The sequence below is a fragment of the Arachis ipaensis genome, chromosome B07 (assembly GCF_000816755.2).
Source record: "Arachis ipaensis cultivar K30076 chromosome B07, Araip1.1, whole genome shotgun sequence".
Classification (NCBI taxonomy): domain Eukaryota; kingdom Viridiplantae; phylum Streptophyta; class Magnoliopsida; order Fabales; family Fabaceae; genus Arachis; species Arachis ipaensis.
The window spans coordinates 87,621,973-87,638,124 of NC_029791.2; positions in this window are offsets into that span (position 1 = coordinate 87,621,973).

The following is a 16,152-nucleotide window of genomic DNA, read 5'->3' on the forward strand; positions in this document are numbered from 1 at the left end:
AATTTTTGTAAGGGAAAAAAAATGCCTGCGTACGCTGATAGTGCACGCGACGCAGGGGTTGGCTACTACCAAGCACTCTCGCGTACGTGACACTGGCATGTGTATGCGAGAATGTCACTTTTATATAAACTAAAAGACTAAAGATATTGAAAATCATGTAAAGGACATAAAATAAACAACAGAAAATAGGAAATAATAAAATAAGAACAAGAAGGGGGGTAAGAACAAAAAGGAACTCAACCGCCTCAGTTTTTGGTGGCCATCTCATCCCTTAGGTTATGCTTCTGTGAAGATGATTCGCCTCCCTTTGGTGCCATTGAGGATAATATAAACAGAGAGCTCGCTCTACATCACCAAACTTAAAAGTTTGCTTGTCTCCAAGCAAAGAAAAACTGAAAATGGGAAATAGCATAAAAAATGCATGGATGAGTAAAAAAAGATTATTGCAAAAGAAAGAAGGGAGTGATAAAAGGGAAAGAAGAAATTTTTTTTAGAAACGAGGGGTCGTCGCCAAACGCCTTAGCGCCGGACAAGCCGAATACTTTTTGAAAATTATGCCATCTTGGGAGCTAAAAGCCAACGTTCCTGGTTCTTAGCGCCAAGCAAACAGAAGCAACTCCACTTTTCATGCCATTTCTAGCGCTAAATGCCCACCAAAATAGAGAGTTTCTTGAAATTTGTGCCATTTCTGGCGCTGAACGCCCAGCCTGGCGTTTAGCACCAGAGCACCCGAATGAACTCCTCTCTATGGTGTTCTGTTCTTCCTTCAGATTTTTCCTATTCCTGTTTTAAAGACTTTGCATGACCACAAACATTAATAATCAAAGAGAAAGTATGAATAAAAATCATAAATAAATGAAAATCGAAATGAACACAAAATCAAAGGATACTGAGGGTTGGGTTGCCTCCCAACAAGCACTTCTTGCAATGTCACTAGCTTGATGGCTATTCTTGAATTTTCTTCCTCTTCTTCCAGTTGATTAAAAGAAATGACTCCAAGGAAAGAGAGGAGAAAATTAGTGCCCTCAGATTTAAATTCCTCCTAACAAGCTTTATTTTATTGTTATTAGCTTGATTCACCTTGCTTGTTGGGGTAAGGGTTGGATTTCTTTTTTCTTTTTCATGGACATTATCTTTTGTTTCTTGGTTACAATCCCCTTGTCAGTACTTTCCTTTATGGCCTTCACCTCTCTGATTTCAAGCCTTTGGTGTTGTGTAATGGTTAGAGTATCCCCTTCATCAAGAACTTCTTGGATTGGTGGTTTAATTAAATCAACCACCATGCACTTTCCTAATTCATTGGAGTATGGACTCCCTTGGTTACTCTCCTCTCTTTTTTGTATGAGTTTGCAATGATTCTTTTGAGAGGGACTTTGCATGTTCTTTTGCCACCTCTTGTAGCCTCTGCGGATATAGAATCCTAGGCTTGTATTCCTCCACTGCCTCCTTCTTTATTAGAATTTCACTTGATACAGGGGCCTCTTGATCTTGCTCTTGCACTTCTAACTCCTCTCTTGTCGCCTCAAGTTGGCCTTCATTGTTCTTGCTAAACACTATTCCACTCTTCAAGCTCATGGCCTTTCTATCAGAAAGAGATTTTGTCATCCGAGCCATTTGTACTTCTATATATCTTCTTGAGGCTCTGGACTCTTCAATGAAGATGTTGACATCTTGAGAAAATTGTTCTACGGCCAGCTCCAGAGATGAAAGTTTGGAAGGATTTTGTGGATATGTGGGTGCTATGATGAGAGTGAATTGGGGGGTATCAAAGGAGTTTTGTGGGTTATAAAATGTATTTTGTGAATTTTGAGAGGGTTGTGTTAATGCAAGTTCATATGGTGAAAGTTTTTGAAATGAGTAAGCAGGGGTGAGGTTGGAAATTTTTGCAAAATTTTATCTATTGTTTGCTATATTTTTTGGCAGGAAAGATCAAAAGACGATGGTTCTTAGTACGAATAAGGAGGTGATGGTTCCTGATATGAACAAAAAGATAATGGTTCTTGATATGGATAGAGAGTTGGTGGTTCTTGGTGTGAATATGTAGATGGTAGTTCTTGATATGAATAAGGAGATTTGATAGATGGAATATGAATCACTAAAGTTTCTTTGGTCTTGATTTTCCCAACCAAAATTCAGGTATTTTCTCCATCCACAATAATATGAGTTACTCCTTAGGTGTGAGTAGTAACCCACGTGATCTCTCTCTATTGTTTTCCTTAACACAAAACACAAAATAAAATTAAACGCACCATGTGGTAAACAGAAAAGCAAAGAAGAAAGAACAGAAAGAATTTTTAAACAAACTAAGATTAAATTTTTAAAAATTAAAGAACAAAAATAAATAAAAATTAAAATTAAGAATGTCTAATCTAAGCAATCAAACAACTGGTAGTTGTCAATTATACATTCAATTCTCGGCAACGACGCCAAAAACTTAGTGGCAGAATTAGAATGTCCACAACTAAACCGGCAAGTGCAACGGGTTGTACCAAGTAATACCTCAGGTGAGTGAGGGTCAATCCCATGAGGATTGATGGACTGAGCAACGATAGTCGAATGACTCACTTAGTCAGGCAAGCAGAAATTGGTGTTTTGGGGTTCAAAAGCATTAAAACACTAGAGCAGAGAATTAAACAAGCAAACAGTAGAATTGGTGTGAAATATATGTGAAAAAATAGTTAAGGTATTGTAGATGTTTATTCTTCCAGATTAAGTTTTCCTAGCAACTAATTTAATCAAGCAAGATTCATTTCGTGGCAAACTGTCAGTGACTAAACCCTAACGTCTTAGTGATTTAGTCTCCTCTAACCTAGTTAACTGCCAATGTCTTGGTCACTTAATTTCGATTAGAGGGTTAGGTTTAATTCTAGTTTATAGGCCACAAAAACCTTAATTATCCAGATATAAGAGGATTATATGTCACGTATCCCGTTAAGTCCAAGTAATTAGCAATTTGGGAGGAAATTACTTTTAAGCTAGTGTTCAAGTGAGATAAATCTTCCAAGAATTACAAGAACGCATATAGAATAAGAGTTATTCTTCCGATCTGCCCATATTCATAAGATGAAGAATGAAAATATTCCCTAAAACTGAATCAATACATTAATTAAAATAGAACAATAATTATCCTAATCCATAAAAATAAACAGAGCTCCTAACTTCAATTGAGGAGGTTTAGTGGCTCATGACTCTGAGAGAAAAACTAGGGTTTAGAAAATGTGAAAGTTTTGAAGAGAGAAGATAAAAGAGATCCCCCCCGAAGGGCTAAATCTTTTCCCTTTTAAAGTAGCATCCAAATAGGGTTCAAACACTAAAATCTAAATAAAACTCATTAAATTTATATCTAAAATAATAAGAAAATAATGAAAAGATGCTCACACATCACATGCCAGCATACGCAGTGACTTTGCCAATTTGACACCCATGCGTACGTACGCATACCCCCTGTTTTGCTGAAAACTTATTTTCTTGACATTTTAATGGTTCTTCTAGCTTTCTAAACTTCTCTAACCTCTATTTAAGACTCATAACTAATGTTTAGGCTTTGAGACTAGTAAGAATGAGTTAGGTGATCTAAAATTGGTATTTTTTGTTAGTGAGTTTAAAAGACGGTGACATAGTCCTGTTATGTATGTTGGATGGATTTCTTATGTGAGTTGATGGAGTGCCAGATTGATGATGAACTTATGAAATTAAGAACTGATGATGAGTTTGGAACTTGGAAATGAATGATTGTGGTTGATGAGATTGATGAGATGAGTATTAAAGAACTTGTGCTGTATGAGCAGTGATCATTGAGATTGATTATACATTATTGATATACTGAGATTGATGAGTCATTATGTGCTTGGAAAGGACGGTGGTTAATCCTGCTTGTCGAGGTTCCGGTGCCAGTGTAAGGATGGTGGTTAATCTCGCTAACGTTAAGATGTGAGGTCTGAGGCTGAGTAACCCACTCGCATCCTTTCGACTCATAAGAGTGTGCCGGGCACTATATCCCTAGGGTACCAATTATTAGTGACCCAAAGGTGACATCCCAAGGGGATGTGTCGCGTTGGCAGTTGAACTGACAAGTGATATAACGGCCAATAGGACAGGCATTCATCATGTGCATTTTCGATGTGTTTGTTTGCTTTGTCTAATTGCATCTGTTGCCTAAATGTATAACATGCCTATTTGCTTCCTGTATTATTTGCTGTAAATGTATATTGGCTGTGTTTTACTTGCTTGCATCTACGTGTGTTTTCTGCTGGGATTGAGGAGGTTCGGTAGGCGGTGGTGATAGAATCACCTGGAGAATAGGATGGCGAAGGTTGTGAGATAGCGTTGTTTCTTTTAGATTAGAATTCCCTTAAGTTGGATTACCCTATTATTGGTTTAAGTTATATATTTCTTTAAGCTTGAATATCTTGTAATCGATATGAAGTTCTAGTATTGCCTTTGGCATCCTGGAACCTTATATCATATCTATTGGGCACTGTTACCATACTGAGAGCCTCCGGTTCTCATACCGTATGTTGTTGTTGTTTTTCATATGCAGGTGGCAATCCACCTCAGTGACTTTGTGGAATGGTGACAGAGAAGAGGATCGCTTGTTATCTTTTTGTATTTTTTCTTTAATATTCTCTCACTTTTGTATATTGTATCTTGTTGCCTTAGAGGCTTACTTTAAGACATGCTTAGGGTGATAAGGTCTTACACTTAGTGGTATCAGAGAGGTTCATCTTTGTGAGCCTGAAGGATGAACCGATTGTGCTTTATTACAAATGCTGGGTCATTTTTATTTCATGATATTTCGGATATCTGTTTGATATGCATAGCATAATTGTTTGTGACTGCCTTTTTGGGATAATTGAAGCACTAGACTTGAGATACTGAGACTGATCCCCTTGATATCGATTGTTTGGTTTAGACAGGACCCTTAATGGTAACTCACAGATGAGGTCGGTCATGTACACAGAGAGATAATAAGGATGACCAACCGGCCGATAAGCATTCTAAGTTCATGGCGGCGATGACTAATATGGCGAACTCGATGCAAGTGAGTGCTGCTGCAACTATGCAAGCTATGGAAAGGTTGGGGCAACCAGCCAGAAATGAAAACGGAGAAGGGACCGGGAACAACTTAGGAGATGCTCCGATGACACTAGCTGCTTTCCTAAAGGTTAATCCACTAACTTTTAGAGGGATGACAAATCCTATTGAAGTAAATAACTGGTTCCAAGCCATGGTGCATACCCTGCAGACTCAACATGTCCCCGATAATCAATTTTTAGAGTTTGTAGCTTATCAGCTGACGGGAGAGGCTTAGCATTGGTGGCAGGGAGAATGCCAACTGTTGTAACTTCAAAACACGAATATTCCTTAGGATTTATTTTAGACGGCTTTCTTGGAGAAATATTTTCCATAGTTCGTAAGGGAGGCCAGAGAGTTCGATCCTATGCAGCTGAAGCAAGGTTCTATGTCTGTAGCCGAGTATACCAGTAAGTTTGAGTAACTTTGCAGGTTCTCAAGGATATGTCAGGGAGTCCCTGAGTCTTATGAGGGTTGGAAGTACATCAAGTACCAGAGAGGTCTTCGGGAGAACATTATGAGTGTTGTGGCTCCATTAGAGATTCAGATATTTTTTTAGTTACTGAAAAAACCGAGGGTTGTTGAGGATTGTGCGAAGAAGGTGGCGTTGGCAAGGGACACTCGTGGAGGCAACAAGAACAGAAGCCATTGGTGCACGAGTCCCCACACCTTCGTATAGCTATACCAGCAAGTGCACTGGGTTGTCCAAGTAATACCTGAGTGAGTCAGGGTCGATCCCACGAGGATTGTGGTTTGAAGCAAGCTATGTTTGTCTCTCAGGTCCTAGTCAGGTGAAATCAGAATTCAGTTGGATTGATGTAAGGTCAGACTATTCATAATTTGCATTTGTGAGATTCAGTAATAGGAATATGGTTAAGGATTGGAGTTGCTTAGCCTTTCTAAATTAACTCTGGTAATTACTGTCTTATTTGCTTGTGAGTGATTTCTTCTATGGCAGGCTGTGTGTGATCAATGCCATTGCCTGTGGTCATTGATCTCCCCTGCTCCAGATCAAACACCATTGCCCGTGGTCATCTAATCTGACGGAGGGTGAAGCTCTAGTAGTTCATTCTCTTAGCGATCCTACTAAAAATGCCATAGACAAAGTCGAATCTTCCGGATCAGAGAATGTTGCTTCTTTGGATTGTAGCCTATACAACAGAGACCCTAATCTCCCCGGAAATCGACTGAACTGGTATCTCAAGAAGTCCCCAACGAAGTCCTGGATTAGCCGTCTGAGAGATGCATAATCAAACTAGCGATTCGTGCTTTCCAGCCATGTATTCACACGAACCCAAGTAGACACGGGTGGTTGTCAGGCATGCGATCCTAGTATCATGAACAGAGCTGATTGTCACTGAAAACTGAAAATACTTAACACACAAATCACGGCATCGAATGGTAATAAAGGATAATTAAAATTAATATTTTTAAGGCATAGGAAACATGTTTTCACATATATCATAAAATAAGGAAGGAATAGTAAAACCATGAAATTCATATGAATAAGTGGGTGAAGAATTGATAAAAACACTTAATTGAGCACAAGATGAATCATAAAATAGGGGTTTATCAGTCACTGATCATCCTATTCACCATGTTGAAGAACGAGTATGCATTTTAGAAATAAATCAAACACGGATCGAAGAAGAAACAATAATACTTTTATTATTTCATAGAACTCAGTAGGGCTCCTCCCCTCAACCTAGGAGGTTTAGAAACTCATACTGAAAGGAAAATACAATGAAAAATGTGTAAAGTGGCTGAAGATCCTTAATAAAGAGTGATCTTCTACTATAAATACTAAACTAATGACTAGTAAGGGTAAAATAGTATTTTTGGTGCTAAAATCCACTTTTGGGGCCTACTTGGTGAGTGTTTGGGGTGAGATTTGATGAGATCCACGTGCTATGAGGCCTCTAAGGCATTGAACGCTGGCTAGGGGTTCCTCTTTGGGCGTTTGGACGCTGGTCTCTTCTCCTTGGGCGCTGGACGCTTGGAAGGGGGCAGGAGGCTGGCGTTGGACACCAGTTTTGGGCCTTCTAATCTGAAGCAAAGTATGAACTATTATACATTGCTAGAAAGCTCTCGAAGTCAAATTTCCATAACCATTGAGAACGCGCCATTTGAGTATCTGTAGCTCCAGAAAAGCTCTTCGGAGTACAAGGAGGTTAGATCCGGACAACATCTGCAGTGCTTTTTCTGTATCTGAATCAGACTTTTGCTCCAGCTCCTCAATTTCAGCCAGAAATTACCTGAAATTGCATAAAAGCACACATACTCAAAGTAGAATCCAAAAATATGAATTTAGCACTAAAACCTATAAAAACTAAACAAAACATACTAAAAACTATATGAAAACAATGCCAAAAAGCGTATAAAATATCCGCTCATCACAACACCAAACTTAAACTGTTGCTTGTCCCCAAGCAACTAAAAATACAGTAGGATAAAAAGAAAATTAAGATACAATAAATTTCTAAGTTTCCAATGAAGCTCAGTTACAATTAGATAAGCGGAACTTAGTAGCTTTTTGCTTCTGAATAGTTTTGGCATCTCACTATCCATTGAAACCTATAATGGTTGGCATCTTTAAGAACTTAGAATCCAGATAATATTTTTGACTCTCCTAGTTCATTTCTTTTTTATTCTTGAACACAGTGATGAGAGGTCTTTTGTTTAGCTTAGAATTCACAATAAATTCTCGTTGCAATATAGTTTCTAAACCAACAATAATCCTTTCATACAAAAATTTAGTTGTCACAAGTACAAACCCCTAAATTTATAAACTGAAGTATTGAACCTCGGGTCGTTCTCCCTAGGAATTGCAATAAAGTGCCTTGTTATTGGTTATGGAGCTATGTTGGGGTTTTTTTTGAGATATTAGACATGAAAGGTGAATGGCAATGAAAATAAACTAACAACTAGAAAGCTCTTGGCAAGGTTGTGAGAATTAGAAGTCCTATCCTAGTTATTCTCCTCAATTGTGGCCACAATTATGCATTTCTACCACTTAGTTAACCTCTAATCATGGAGGAAAGTCAAGTGGATGAATCAACTTGATTCCACAAGTCCTAGCCAACTCCAAAGGGAAAGACTAGCTTTAGTGGTATCCAAATCAATTAGCAACTTCTAATTATCAATTTACAAAGGAATTAGATAACTCAAGCGTCACTAATTACTCTACCAAAGCCAAGAGGAACAAAATCTACACTAAAATCCAACCAAGCATTTCATCAAACACTTGGAAGGCGTAAAAGGAAAGCAAAGTAAATTGATAACAACAATGAAATATAACAACTACTTATTGCAAGGAATTTATAACAACAATAAAAAAAACACAATTATTATGAATTACCTCAAATTGAATTGGAAGAAAATAGAAGGAACAAGAGTAGATCTATAATAAAACATAGAAATAACAAAAAGGAAATTACAATAAAAGAATAGTGGAACCATAAATGCAACAACAAAGAATTGAGAAGAAGAAGAAGAAAGCATGAATTGAAACCTAGATCTAGATTATTGAACTAAACCTAATCCTAATCCTAATTCTAGAGAGAAGTTAGAGCTTCTCTCTCTAAAACTAACCTAAACTAAACTAATGATCAAAAGTGTCTAAAAGTATGTTGATTTCCCTTCAATCCTTGGTTTAAATAGCATCAGAAAATGAGTTGGATTGGGCCCACAAGGCTTTAGAATTCGCTGGCCACGTATTGCTTTAAGTGGATCATATGGCAGCAACGACGCGTGCGCATACAGTGCACGTACACGTCACCATACGTATAGCAATGGAGCACGAATTGTGAATCACACTTTTCACAACTCGTACCACTAACCAGCAAGTGCACTGGGTCGTCCAAGTAATACCTTACGTGAGTAAGGGTCGAATCCCACGGAGATTGTTGGTCTGAAGCAATCTATGGTTATCTTGTACTTCTTAGTCAGGATATTAATTATACTTATCAGTTTGAATTGCGAAAAATAAAAGAGCTTGAAATAAATACTTGTTCTGCAGTAATGGAGAATATGTTGGAGTTTTGGAGATGCTTTATCTTCTGAATCTCTGCTTTCCGCCTGTCTTCTTCTTCACGCACGCAAGGTTCCTCCTATGGCAAGCTGTATGTTGGTGGATCACCGTTGTCAATGGCTACCATCCGTCCTCTTAGTGAAAATGGTCCAGGTGCGCTGTCACCGCACGGCTAATCATCTGTCGGTTCTCACTCAAGCTGGAATAGGATCCATTGGTCCTTTTGTGTCTGTCACTACGCCCAACCCTTGTGAGATTGAAGCTTGTCACAGTCATCCAATCCCTGAATCCTACTCAGAATACCACAGACAAGGTTTAGACTTTTCGGATTCTCAAGGATGCTGCCAATGGGTTCTAGCTTATACCACGAAGATTCTGATTAAGAAATCTAAGAGATACTCATTCAATCGAAGGTAGAATGAAAGTGATTTTCAGTCACGCGTTCATAGGTTGAGGATGGTGATGAGTGTCACGAATCACCACATCCATCATCTTAAAATGCGAATGAACATCTTAGGTAGAAACAAGCGTGTTTGAATAAAAAACAGAAATAATTGCATTAATTCATCAAGACACAGCAGACCTCCTCACCCCCAACAATGGAGTTTAGAGACTAATGCCATCAAAGAGTACAAAGTTCAGATCTAAAAATGTCATGAGATGCAAAATAATCCTCTAAAAGTTGTTTAAATACTAAACAAGTAACCTAGGTTTACAGAAAAATGAATAAGCTATGATAGATAGTGCATAAATTCACTTCTGGGGCCCACTTGGTGTGTGCTGGGGCTGAGACTTGAGCTTTACACGTGCCTAGGCTGTTTCTGGAGTTAAACGCCAGGTTGTAACCTGTTTTGGGCGTTTAACTCCAACTTGTAACCTGTTTCTGGCGTTTAACGCCAGACTGCAGCATGGAACTTGCGTTGAACGCCAGTTTACGTCGTCTATCCTTGAGCAAAGTATGGACTATTATATATTTCTAGAAAGCCATGGATGTCTACTTTCCAACGCAATTGGGAGCGCGCCAATTTAACTCTTGTAGCTACAAAAAATCCATTCCGAGTGCAGAGAGGTCAGAATCCAACAGCATCAACAGTCCTTTTTCAGCCTGAATCAGATTTTTGCTCAGCTCCCTCAATTTCAGCCAGAAAATACCTGAAATTACAGAAAAATACACAAACTCATAGTAAAGTCCAGAAATATGAAATTTGCCTAGAAACTAATGAAAATATACTAAAAACTAACTAAAACATACTAAAAACTACATGAAATTAACCCCAAAAAGCGTATAAAATATCCGCTCATCACAACACCAAACTTAAACTGTTGCTTGTCCCCAAGCAACTAGACAAATAAAATAGAATACAATTAAGTCAAGAAGCAATAATATCTCAGAGTTTTTGAGTGAAGCTCAGATTCTAATCAGATGAGCGGGACTAGTAGCTTTTTTTGCTTCCGAACAGTTTTGGGATCTCACTTTATCCATTGAAGCTCAGAATGATTGGCATCTATAGGAACTTAGAATTTAGATAGTGTTATTGATTCTCCTAGTTCAGTATGTTGATTCTTGAACACAGCTACTTTATGAGTTTTGGCCGTGGCCCTTAGCACTCTATTTTCCAGTATTACCACCGGATACATACATGCCACAGACACATAACTGGGTGAATCTTTTCAAATTGTGACTCAGCTTTGCTAAAGTCCCCAATTAGAGGTGTCCAGGGTTCTTAAGCACACTCTATTTTTGCTTTGGACCTCGACTTTAACTGCTTAGTCTCATGTCTTTACTTGACACCTTCACGCCACAAGCACATGGTTAGGGACAGCTTGGTTTAGCCGCTTAGGCCAGGATTTTATTCCTTTAGGCCCTCCTATCCACTGACGCTCAAAGCCTTGGATCCTTTTTATTACCCTTGCCTTTTGGTTTTAAGGGCTATTGGCTTTTTGCTCTTGCCTTTTGGTTTAAAGAGCTTTTGGCTTTTTCTGCTTGCTTTTTCTCTTTTTTTTCGCTTTTTTTTACAAGCTTTGTTCTTCACTACTTTTTCTTGCTTCAAGAATCATTTTTATGATTTTTCAGATTATAAAATAACATTTCTCCTTTTTCATCATTCTTTCAAGAGCCAACATATTTAACATTCATAAACATCAAATTCAGAAGACATATGCACTGTTCAAGTATTCATTCAGAAGATAAAAAGCATTGCCACCACATGTAAATAATTAGAATTTTTCTTATTAAAAACTCGAAAAGTATTTCCTCCTTATTCTAAATAAAATCTGCTATTTTATTCATGTTTAATGATGATGAGAAAAATAAATTATAGCTTAATTGGAGATAAAATCAGAATATAGATACTAATTACTACTACTCATATATAACTTCTAAGGTAAAACTCAAATAAGAACAATTATCACAGAGTTAAGGCTAAGATTAGAACTCAACAACCTTGAATTTAGGAGGTGGATGCCTCTTTAGTCTGTGGAGTGCTTGGCCCTTCAAGAGATAGTTTCTGACGCTTTAATTCCTTCAGTTCACGCCCTTGCTCTTCTTGATCTCTAAGCAATTTGCAGAGCATGCTGTTTTGATTTTGCTGTTCTTTCTTCAGTTGATCCACAGCTTCTTGCAACTTGGTGACAGATGCTTCTAGGCGCTCCTAGTATTTAATTTGAGGGATTTCTGGGAGGAACTCCTCTGCTTTTCTCTTGATGGGGTCGTCCTGCACTTGTTGTCCTTTCATAGACTTTTTGGTGATTGGTTACTTAACTGAGATATACTTATCTACTCTCATCTTTATCCTAGCATCTTTACATAACAGAGAAACTAAGCTTGGATAGGCCAATTTGGCATCCTTGGAGTTCTTGTTTGCAATTTTGTAAAGCTCACAAGCAATCAGCTAATGAACTCCACTTTTTTTCCAGCATAATGCAATGAATCATCACTGCTCTTCTGATGGTGACCTCAGAGCGGTTGCTAGTGGGCAATATAGAGCGCCCAATGAAGTCCAGCCAGCCTCTGGCGACTGGTTTGAGATCTCTTCTCTTGAGTTGGTTCGGGGCACCCTTTGTGTTAGTTGTCCACTTGGCTCCAGAGAGGCATATGTCCTCTAGGATTTTATCCAAGCCCAGGTTTGATCTCATCATTCTCCTATTGAAGGAATCTGGGTCATCTTGCAGTTGAGGCAGCTTGAAGATCTCCCTTATTTTATCAGGGTGGGTGTGAACAACCTTCCCTCTGACCAAAGTTCTATAGTCATAGAATGCGGTTCCAGCTATCCTCTGCCTGTCCGTCTGCCATAAATTAGCATAGAATTCCTGAACCATGTTTCTTCCCATCTTTGTTTCAGGATTAGCTAGGACTTCCCAACTCCTGTTTCAAATTTGCTCTTGGATCTCCGGATATTCATCTTCTTTCAGATCGAATTTAACTTCCAGGATCACTGACCTTAGACTCATTATTTTGTAAAAATGGTCTGAATGTTCTTTGGTTGTGAACTTCCCTTGATTCCAAAGTGGTTTTGGAATGTTCTCTTTCTTGCCTCTTGAGTCGGTTTGTTTTCCCTTAGGAGCCATGATCTTAGTGGGTCTTAGTTTAGTGATCACGGATAAACACACCAAACTTAGAGGTTTGCTTGTCCTCAAGCAAAAGAAAGAAAAGGAAAGGTAAAGAGGGAGAGCCAAGCGCAACTTGTGGAAGAGAGGGGGAGAGGCCAAACCAAAATTTAAAGGGAAGGGGGGGTGAGTTTCGAAAATTATTTGAAAAAGATATGATAGAAAAAGTGATTTGGAAAAGATAAGTATGATAGGAAAAGATGTGATTTAAAATTGAAAAGATATGAAAGATATATGAAAAAGATAAATCTGGATTTTGGAAAAGATGATGTGAAGATTTGAAAAAAATATATTGATGAGTTGAAAAGATTTTAGAAGGAAAAGAGATAGATTTGTTTTGAAAAGAATTTGAAAATAATTTGAAGAGGAAAAGGGGTTTATGAATTAAGATACATTTGATATCTTTTGAAAAAGGATTTGAAAAATTAGGATTTGTAACATGTTTGTGCAAGAAATCATGAATTGAAACATAAAAAATGAAAAAAATTTGAATTGAAAACGAAATTGCCTACTCCCCACAATCCTGGCGTTAAACGTCCAACTGTTACATGTTTTGGGCGTTTAACGCCCAGTTGATGCTTGGTTTGGGCGTTTAACGCCCAGCTGTTGCTTCTAGCTGGCGTTAAACGCCAGAAACCCCTTTGTCACTGGGCGTTTTTCTGAACGCCCAGGATGCTGTAAATCTGGCGTTAAACGCCCAGAAGCTGCTTCTTCTGGCGTTTAACGCCCAGATGGCTATCTTTAATGGCGTTAAACGCCCAGTAGATGCTCCTTTTGGGCGTTTAACGCCCAATTGTGCCTCTTACTGGCGTTTTCTTGCCAGTGAGCTCCTGTTTCCTGTTTTGTGCTCTGAATTCTTCTGTAATCCTGTGGACTTATGCAATTGATTGTTTACCTTGTTAATATAAGATCATATATTTCAAAAAATAAATAAAATGAAGAATAAAATAAAATAAAATAACAGAAAAAGTTTTGCTAATGGCTGGGTTGCCTCCCAGCAAGCGCTTCTTTATTGTCTTTAGCTGGACCTTACTGAGCTTTTATTCTAGCTTCAGCCTTGAACACTCTTGCTCAACATTGCCTTCAAGATAGTGCTTGATTCTCTATCCATTAACAATGAACTTCTTATCAGAATCAATGTCTTGAAGCTCCACATAACCATATGGTGATACACTTGTAATCACATATGGTCCCCTCCACCGGGATTTCAGTTTCCCGGGGAATAGCCTGAGCCTAGAGTTAAACAACAGAACCTTTTGTCCTGGTCCAAAGACTCTAGATGACAGCTTTTTGTCATGCCACCTTTTTTATTTCTCTTTATAAAGCTTGGCATTTTCGAATGCAGTGAATCTGAATTCCTTTAGCTTATTCAGCTGGAGCAATCTTTCTTCTCCAGCTAATTTGGTATCAAAGTTTAGGAATTTGGTTGCCCAGTAGGCCTTATGTTCCAGTTCCACGGGCAGATGATAGGTGTAACAACCATGATTTTCGAGTACATGAGATCTTTTCTGAAAGTACGGATTTCTCTTGAAGATCAGTAAAGGAAACACCTCTGCTGTATCATCAAGAATCTCAATCCTCATTGTCATTATGTCATCCTTAAGCTAGAACCTTTTCTGAGGCAAGCTCGATAATGCAGTCCCGAAGAACCTAGTTTTTGAACCGTATCGATTAGGAGTTTTGATTCTAGTTTTCGTAAATAGTCTCAATTTGATGAACCGGACTCGATTCATGATAGAAGAGAGATAATAGTATAATATTAGTATTATATTAGTATTAGAAAATGCTTGAATGACATTATAAGGTTACCTGGTCTGTTTTTGTTAAAAACAGAAAATCGTTTTAACCGGGTTTACGGTTTACTCGTGCAGCTTAGCACTAGCACTCTCTGATGAATTTAGCAATGCTAAGGCCTCATTGTTCATGTTTTATTCTCATAATAAATATGTTACTAGTGTCATTTATGCTAGTAGCTCAGAAAATAATTTTTAGAGATGTTTTTGCAAGTGTTCCGATACATCTAGTTTTAGTAGTTATACACCTGAGATATTTTAATATTATTTTAATCCACCTCCAAGCCAACCAATCACAACTCACCCTACACCCCCAAAACCCTCAAGGCTGGCTCATTTTCACTTTGTTGCCGAAAATAGGTAGAGAGAAAAAGAGAGAAAAGTTCTTAGTTCCAAATCTTCAAAGCTTGATTTCTGCTGAACTAAAACTCAAATCAAAATTCCAATCCAACCAACATGATCCTCTCTTCTTTCTCTACATAACCATGTAACTTATCAAGGATAGAAATAAGGTGAGATGGCTGTTCCTTTCCCATTTCAATTCGGTTTTCAAGGAAAACCATGCAAACATGTGTTTTCTTGATGTTCTTCCTTAGGAATCATGCTTAACTTGACTTGAGGGCCAAGAAAAGTGAATTTCCAGCAAGTCTAAGGTGAGATATCTCTTCCTAACATACTGAGTGAGATTTAGTCAGTTGAGAGTTTTTGGATTTAAAGTTGTTCTTGATGTGATTTAGGAGGAAAAAGTTCTTAAGGACCACCTAAAAGTTTAATTGAATTAGGAGCAGCAAAACCAGGTAGGCTGTCATGAAATTAATCTTGATTATTTGTGTTTGAGTTGTGTGAATGTCGTGTGATTTGGCTGTGCTAAAAATTGGTTGCATATATGATTGATTCTTGGTGAAAATTTGGTGAAATTTTGATGAAATTTGATGAAATTCAAGCTTTGAGTTTATGTTCTTGGAGTAGCTGGAAAACGAAACCCTAGGCCCTAAATTGGGGATCAATTTGTGTTAAAATCATGTAGAAAAGATGGGGTTTTATTGGCTGTTAATTTATTTTGAATTATGGTAAGAATCGGTTGCTGAAAAGACTGAAAAACTGGTAAAAACAAAGAAAGAATTTGAAGAATATACGAAGAACATGAAGAACACTTTGAGTATGGTGAAGAACAATTAAGAACACCTTTTAGATCTTGAAAAGGGCAAGGAAGTAAATATTTTGGTGTTTGAGGGGTTATTTTGTAATTTCTGAAAGTTAGGGTGGTTAAAGTAGAAATATTAAAAGTTACGGGTGGTAAAAAGTGAATTTTTAAAGGTTAAAAGTTAAAGTGGGGTAATTTTCGAAAATATATTAATAAAATAATAAATAATAATAAAATATTAAATAATAATATTTAATTAAAAATAATATTTTAATAAAAATAATAAAATAATGCGAAAAATGTAGTTTTCTGTAAAAGCTTTAGAAAGACAACTTTAAGCGCAGAATCTCATAATTACCTTCATAAAACACTTAGGGAGTGGTAATAACATGTTAGTGAGGCAAAGATAAAAGAAAGATAAAAAGTTGAAGAAAAAGTCTGTAAAGTTTTAATGACAGAAAAACAGACACAGATTAGTAAACGAACTAGGGCAACATAGTTAGTTC